The sequence below is a fragment of the Lutra lutra genome, chromosome 7, assembly GCF_902655055.1.
Source record: "Lutra lutra chromosome 7, mLutLut1.2, whole genome shotgun sequence".
Classification (NCBI taxonomy): Eukaryota; Metazoa; Chordata; class Mammalia; order Carnivora; family Mustelidae; genus Lutra; species Lutra lutra.
In genome coordinates, this window is record NC_062284.1 from 138686125 (window position 1) to 138694702 (window position 8578).

Sequence of the window (8578 nt, forward strand, 5' to 3'; positions counted from 1 at the left end):
CATGTCCAGATGGATCTCACAGTCAAAGCCTCAGTTGCTCAGGCTGCTTGGTAGGAGTGAATGAAGTATCAGATGCACGAAAGTTCTGTAAACCAAAAGCACACCACACAATGCTTGCATTTACTGTGATTGTGAACACCACTGAGGTTGTGCACACCCGGGGAGGGGGCTGCCCAGCTATTGCAGGGCCCACATCTAGGTCCTGGAAGCTGCAGCCTTTGTGTTTTTTGCATCTAAGGCAATCCTGGAACTGGAAAGAAATATTAAACTGGCTTCAGAGTGGCAGGTTTTTAAGAGGATTTTCTTTCCACTTCTAATCTCCTTCCTCATTACCTCTTCAGCAATGAGATTGGAACCTCTAAAGGGTTCTATCAAGAGGTGGCTCGAGAGGGAGGCTGTGATGCCTTAGGTTGAGCCCGCTTTTGACCTGGGAGGGAAGAGTTGGTTTAGAGCATGAGTAACTTGGTATTCTGGTGGCTCCCGGTTCTGAGATGAAGCCTCTTTCCAGCACCTTCCATGGTGAGAGGTCCGTGCTGACATTTCTGCTTGATGCCCTGCCCCTCTGTCTTTTTGAATGGGAGTTTCACAGAATAGGCTTTCCTCTGGGGACCTTCTTCAGGGTCTCCAGGCAATTCCCTGAAGGTGCACACAGCCTACGCCCAACTGTTGGGTCAGGACAACCTTCCCCAGATCCAACCACCCTGAGAGACAAACAGAGCACTCTACAGGAGGAAGAACCTTAAGGTCCATCTGGAAAAACTTTGGTTACAAAGCAGATTTCTATGGAAGAAAGATTTCTAAGTCTCTGCCCTCTGGCCATGATGCAGTCAGACCTGGGGTTCCTCTATTCCCTTCTCTCCCACATGAGGGTGAGAATTGCCTTTTCTCCCACATCCGGGTGTGGAATCTCCGCTGTCTAGACTCCTTGTGATGCCTCCAGAGGTCTGACTTCTGCCTTCCTACCTGGTTCTGAACAGATCACAGAACCTGTTTGGGGGTGTCAGAGAATTTCACTGCCAGAATCAGAGGGGATTATTACTGACTGTTCTTTTCCTTTCATGGATCCCAAATTGGGAAAAAGTCTTTCCTGCCTCTGTACTCCCACAGCTCTTCATTCTCGGGTTCATTCATGTATCCCTTCATTCTTGTACACTACACACGCATTCCATATATTCAACGAATATGGAATGAGCACTTACACAGTGCCAGGCATGCTCTAGAGGCTGAAGAATCAGCTATAAGCAAAATCCCTGTCTCAAAGTGCTAATAGAGGATGATGATGTGACAAGCATCTTTCCCCGTGCCTGGTACAAGGTAAACACCTGCCTCCCTCTTGGCAAGAAACATTCCAAGGGTTAAGAGCACGGCCTGTGGAATTCAACAGCGATATTTCAAATCCACACTCAGCTCCTTAAAAAACTAGGTGGGAGCTCTGACCATGTGTTATGACCTCCTAGAACCTCTGTTTTTCTCTATAAACTGAAGACAATATCTTTCCTGAGGGGGTGATCACAAGATCTAATGAAACCATGCCTGAAAAGGGCACAACAGAGTCATCCGCACACCAGTCTTCAGGAATATCCATCATTGCTCTAATTGCTCATGCTGCTATTAAACATTGCCTCTGTGAGAGCCGGGGATTAGCTCCTTCCACCTGTTCGTATGTGCACATCAGTTCATAAACACACATCTCCAGAGTTCAAGGAGCACAACAAAAATGGGAGTGAAATAATACCGAAATACTTCAAAAAATAACAAGGAGAAAGATTTTTTTTTAAGATTTTGTTTATTTATTTGACAGACAGAGATCACAAGTAGGCAGAGAGGCAGGCAGAGAGAGAGGAGGAAGCAGGCTCTCTGCTGAGCAGAGAGCCCAATGTGGGACTCGATCCCAGGACCCTGAGATCATGACCTGAGCCAAAGGCAGAGGCTTTAACCCACTGAGCCACCCAGGTGCCCCCAAAAGATTTTTTTTAAATAGTGGGAAAGGAGAGGCGAAAATCATTCAAAGACCATGGCTGTAAGTGATCATCAAGTAGCCCGACCATGACCATGGTAGAAAGAGGCCAGCACATGCTCTGATGTTGTTTTTAGAAACAAAGAGAGAGGATGAGGTGTGGGGGAAGGGCAGAGGAAGAGGGAAAGAGAATCTTAAGCAGGCTTCATGTACGCTCAGTGCAGAGTCAACATGGGGCTCGATCCCACAACCCTGAGATCATCACTTGGTAGGTTCAGATGTTTTAAAAGGAAGTAGAGTCAGTTGGGTGGGTGATAAATGCTTCTGACTTTAGGACCAGAGCGGGGTGGGTCCCTCAGGTCTTTCTATAAGGGACCCCTGCAGACCATGGAAATGGTCCTTCAAAGTATTTGCACCAAAAACCTACAGACTACTCCTGTTGGGAGGTTGAGGGACCCTATTTCATCAGCTCTGCTCCCCCGAGGTATGTAACTGATAGAGAACCCACATGACGCTAGGTGAGGCTCAGGCTCCCAGCTATAGATGAAGCCATCCTGGGGAGGTTCCTCGTGCTGCTCCCACCATGGTAGAGAGTCTGAGGAAAGGTAGGGTCTCCCCACTCAGGGAATACTGGCACAGGATTCCTCTCCAACAGTCAGTCTGGGACTCAAAGATCCCACAGCAGGTGTGCTGGCAGGACTGTACTGGGCTGATGGGAGGATCATCTGTCCCAGGCCTCCCACTCAGTGTCATCCACAAATATGGTGTATTAGTCCGCTTGGGCCGTCATGACAAGTACCACAGCCTAGGAGGGCTTAAACAGCAGGAATTATCTGCTCACAGTCCTGGAGGTCAGAAGTCCAAGGTCAAGGGGTTGGCAGGGCTGGTTTCTCTCGAGGCCTCTCTCCTTGGCTTACAGAGGGCCACCTTTTGTCTCTGTCCTCACATAGGGTCTTCCCTCTGGGCCTGTCTGTATCCTACTCCCCTCTTCTTATAAAGACACCAGTCAGATTGGATTAGGATTGATACTGATGACCTTATTTTGACTTAATTACCTCTTTCAAGACCCTACCTTCACACTGTCATATTCTCAGGTTCTAGGGCTACGACCACCACAAGTGGATTCTGAGAGACACGAGGCAGCCCACAGCATGTAACACAGAGTGTTAGGGAGATAGCCACAGAGACATTCTCAGAGAATGTGAAAGATATTCATCATGATACCTTCTTTTTTTTTTTTAAGATTTTTTATTTATTTGTCAGAGAGAGAGGGAGAGAGAGCAAGCACAGGCAGACAGAATGGCAGGCAGAGGCAGAGGGAGAAGCAGGCTCCCCACCAAGCAAGGAGCCTGATGTGGGACTCGATCCCAGGACGCTGGGATCATGACCTGAGCCGAAGGCAGCTGCTTAACCAACTGAGCCACCCAGACATCCCATGATACCTTCTTTTTAAAATGAGTTTTTTTACTGTCTTATTAATTTTGGTCATTCTAACTGCTGTAAGGTTGTATCTCAATGTGGTTTTGATTTTAATCTCCCGTGGCTAATGATGATGAACATTTTTTCATCTGTTAGCCATTTGTATGTTTTCATTGGAGAAGTGTTGACAAGGATATGGAGAAAGGGGAACCCTCTTACACTGTTGGTGGGAGTGTACCAGCCACTTTGGAAAACAGTGTGGAGATTCCTTAAGAAGTTCAAAGTAGAGCTACCCTATGATCCTGCAATTGCACTACTGGGTATTTGCCCCAAAGATACAGATGTAGTGAAAAGAAGGGCCATCTGGTCCCCAGGGTTCATAGCAGAAATGGCCACAGTCGCCAAACTGTGGAAAGAACCAAGATGTCCTTCAATGGACGAATGGATAAGGAAGATGTGGTCCATATACACCATGGAGTATTATGCTTCCATCAGAAAGGATGAATACCCAACTTTTGTATCAACATGGATGGGACTGGAGGAGATTATGCTGAGTGAAATAAGTCAAGCAGAGAGAGTCATTTATCATATGGTTTCACTTACTTGTGGAGCATAAGGAGTAACACGAAGGACATTGGGTGAAGGAGAGGAGAAGTGAGTTGGGGGAATCAGAGGGGGATACGAACCATGAGAGACTGTGGTCTCTGAGAAACAAACTGAGGGTTTTGGAGGGGAGGGGGGTGGGGGGTTGGGTGAGCCTGGTGGTGGATATTAAGGAGGACACGTATTGCATGGAGCACTGGGTGTGGTGCATAAACAATGAATCTTGGAACACTGAAAAAATAAAATAGTTTTTAAAAAAGAAACAAAAAATAAATAAAACAAATTTATTTTTTCGATTGAGTATGTGACCCATGCATAAGGCATAAATTTGAAATGGCATAAAAGAATAGGGGTAGTAGTTTAGTTCTCCTTCCCTCCCTGACCCCAGTGCCCATAACAACAATGTTATCAGTGTTTTGTGGTTGACCCTCCAGAGATAGTCTGCATCCATACACATGTACACACACACACACACACACACACACACACACACACAGAGTCCTTAGATGTGTTATGTATCTTGCTTTTTCCAATTAAAAATATGTTTTCATGGGGACCTATATTTCTGAGGATGGTTTTCCCTATTCCTCTTGCTTAAGTGCTATTAAAAACTCTGGATAGTTCTTTAAATATTTATTTATTTGAGAAAGAGCGTGCACGAGCAGGGAGAGGAACAGAGGGAGAGGTACAAACAGACTCTGCATTGAGCACGGAGGAGTCCAATGTGGGGCTCGATCCCAGGACCCTGACAGCAGGACCTGAGCAGAAATCAAGAGTCAGATGCTTAACTGACTGAGCCACCCAGGAGCCCCCAAACTCTAGACATGATGTATAAAACACACATATGGAGACTCTACAAGGTGGAAAGAAGAAGGCATACTGGCTAAAGACCTCAGGACCCAAGGAATGATGTGGTGGTGAGTTCCCTAAGTTTGCATATATCTTGGACTTGAACTTTGAAGAAGCCTGCACCAACCATTATCTGCCAACAGGAACAGACATAGTTAACAAACCCCAACAAAGCTCGCTTCCTTTAGCCAATGGACGAGGGAAGAGGCAGCCTAGTAAGATAGAACAGTGTCAGACATTAACCACTCCACTTTAGACCAGAGACCACAGGAAAAAATGAGGCCCCACCCTGGACCCAGGCCAGCAAATGCCAAGTGGGGAACCTAGAATGTTGCCTCATGATGTTGTAACGAGGTTTCCCAACATACCTACTAAGGCTCTGTCAGAGAAATCCAAATAAGAAGCCAGAAATGCCCGCCCTCACTGCCCAGCTGGTAATGAGGGTTTTTTCCCAAAACTATCAACAGAAACCATGGGGGGGGGCAGCCTGGCCTCCCACCCCCACCTGGTAGTGACGAGGAGCCCCCTTCCTAAGAACAAACAAAGGCCAAGTTGGGGAACCTGGACAGCGGCTCCCACCTCCACCTGGGGCAGTGTCTCCCCTTCGCCTGTTGGAGTAGTGTCCTCAAAACCCACTAAAACACCAAGTTTAAATAAAATCTAGAGCCCGATTGCATAACTTTAAAATGTCCAGATTTCACCTAAAAATGGTCAGGTAGCCCACAGAAAGGCAGGGGAAAGAAAACAGAGAGAACAGAAAAATAAATAAACAAAATAAATGACTTAAGCCCTAGTCTATAAATAACTACATGAGATGCAAATGGTCTAAATACAAAATTGAAATAAATAATCAGCATGACTCAGCTATAGGCTGTTTTCAAGAAATTCACCCTGATGTCATAACACAGTCAGATTGAAAGTAGGGGGATAAGAGGGGGGCCCAGGACAGCTGCGAAGAAATGTCCTGAACTCGCATCTTCCCGTGGAACAATGGATGCACTGAATCTACAGCTATATATGAAACAATCTCCTCCGAAAAAGGCCTGAACACTACCTGAAAAGCTTCTTCACATCAAATGAGGAAAAGACCCCATCCAGGCAGATGGGAGAGGCTGAGTCTTGCCCCAAACCCCACCCCTAAATGGTGACTCAACATTGGAAGGGAATCTCACAAATCTGGGGCTTCTCCCTAAGGAGCACAGGGTTCATAACCCACATCAGGCACCCCAACTCTTATGACCTGCCCCTGAGAGGCAAGTCCCAAAGCATTTGACCTTAGAGATCAATGGAGCTTGCACCCACAAGACCCAAGGGGCGGCAGGGAATTGTGAGACCACTCTCAAAGGGTTCACCCACAGACTCACTCACCTCAGGGCCGAACGCAGGAGCAGTTTGGAAAGCGCCAGACTGAATGGGAAGGAGATTCGACTACGGATCTTCAAGTATCTGCTGTAGGAGAGGGGGCTGTTGGGATCCTCCCCAGAGATGAAGGAGCTGGTGGGTGCCATGCTGCATCCCAACACTCATGGAGGTGCACCAGCCCGACCTCTCCCTCTGCCCATGCTCTACTGTGCCACTCTTTCCCAGAGAGAAGCTTTTACACACATGTTTGGTGTCCCATTTTTGTTTTTATGTCTGGTGCCCCAGTTTCTGTCAAGGCAGCCCAGGGAATACCCCTCGAGCATCTGGCTCTGGTGGCTGATCATGGTGGGCTCCCACCTCCAGAGCACTGAGGAGACCACAGACTGAGAGGCATGCCCTGTCTGTCCATGAGAGAGGTCTGCACACCTGCCAAGCTCCCCCCCGAGGGGCAGGCTTCTGGTTTGCCACACTAGTGCAGCTATGCAGGTGCTCTGGGGAGTGTGAGCACTTGCACTCCTCCCCAGTGTGGCTTGTCAGTACCTCCCAGAAAAGAGCTTATACACTTATCTGGAGTTCTGGTCTTTGCAACCATTGCACAGAGGACACCTCCAGATCACCTGGTCTAGTGGCCAGAAGGATTCCCAATTCTGGTTCCACAGAACTGTATATATTTGCATACTTTAAAAGCCGCTGCCTAGGGGTCTGGCTTCCAGGCAGCTTGAAACTAGGTGCTGCCTGAGATCTCTCCCTCTGGTCTTGGCATGCCATCAGCAACTGGGGCTATTAAAAATAAACCAGGGGGGCACCTGGGTGGCTCAGTGGGTTAAGTGTCTGCCTTCCACTCAGATCACAATCTCAGAGTCCTGGGGTCAAACCTCACATTGGGCTCTGCTCAGCGGGGAGTCTGCTTCTCCCTTTCCCTGTGCTCCTCCCCTGTTTGTGCTTGCTCTCTCTCTCTCTCTCTCTCTCTCTCTCTCTCTCAAAAAAAAAGTAAATAAAATCTTTTAAAAAATAAAGAGTCAGGATCCAACCAACACACCCTATAGCAAGAATGGCCCCTGACAGCTAGAACTTTGTGTTCTTCGTTGGTTTCTCCTGGGCACTTAGAACTAAATGTGGCACATCGTAGATGCTCAACACATTTGTGCTGATGAATGTATGTCCTGCCGGAAGGAGTGAGTCCTGGATAAGAGAGGAGGCAGAGCCTAGCATGTCCACTAGGGAGGGAACTATGGCTAGGATGTCTTCCTTTCCATCAAAATGGAAGAAGTTCTCTTGCTTCCCCTCCTAATTCCCAGATGGTCTTTTTTACCGGATCTGAAGACCTGATCTCATCTCAACTCCTGATGGTACCTTAGGGGCAATTCTCCAGAGTGTGTAGGAAAAGTTGAAACTAGGAGGAATTGGTCTTACTCTATGGTTTGCTGCCGATCTCCCTGGGAAGGGAGAAGCTTGTAGGCGGCAGGTGTGGAAAGTGTGCAACAGTGGAAAAAATTGGGGATCTGGTTTTGAAACCACTTTTGGCCACTTACAAGCTTTTCAAACTTCACTTCTGTCACTTAACCTCTCTGAGTCTTTGTTTGCTCTTTTGGAAAACAAAAAAAGAAAGAAAGCAATTCAATCTGCCTTCTTAGCCTACTGTGAGAATTGAATTATTTCCTGTATGTGAAATGTTTATATACTTAGTAGTCACTCAATCAATGCTTGTTCAACTATTTATTGAAACAGACAAGAAATCTTACCACATTTGGGTACTGATCTGAAAGGGGTTGAGTTCAGAGTTGGATTAATCTGTGTTTGTCTCCTATCAGTCGTTTGTTAACTGTGTCCATCAGGAGGATTCAGATAGTGTTGGACTGGGTTGAAACATAAGAAAATTGATGATCTGACAAAGCAGGAAGTCTAGAGGGAGAGCAGGCTGAAGAGTGACCAGCTAGACAACTCAACATTGGCGTCAGAGACTCAACTTCTTCCCTTTCTGCTCAACCCGAGCGGGGTTCCCTCATGCTCACAAGGTGGCTGCCAGAGGGAGCTGGGGCCACACATTGAACAAAGCCATCAGCTCAGGAGAAGCTCTTACCCTGCACGAGCCACGGGCCACCAAGGAGCATTGGCATTGCCTTGAACACTGCATGGTGGGTGGCTTAGGGATCATGGGGCTGAGTTCTGGATCCTGAGATGTGCAGGGACAGAGGGTTGCTTGGGTAAACTTGTGGTTCTCTTAGGAAGGGGGAAGGTAGAAATGGCTGCTGCGTGGGTGCCCAAAAGTATAGCCAACTATCACTGGAGGTAACTTTAATTTAACCTCCCAGAGATTTAGTTTCCTCATTTGTAAAACAAAGAGGGAATCGATCCTACAATCTCTCACAGCGTTTGCAATGATTACAT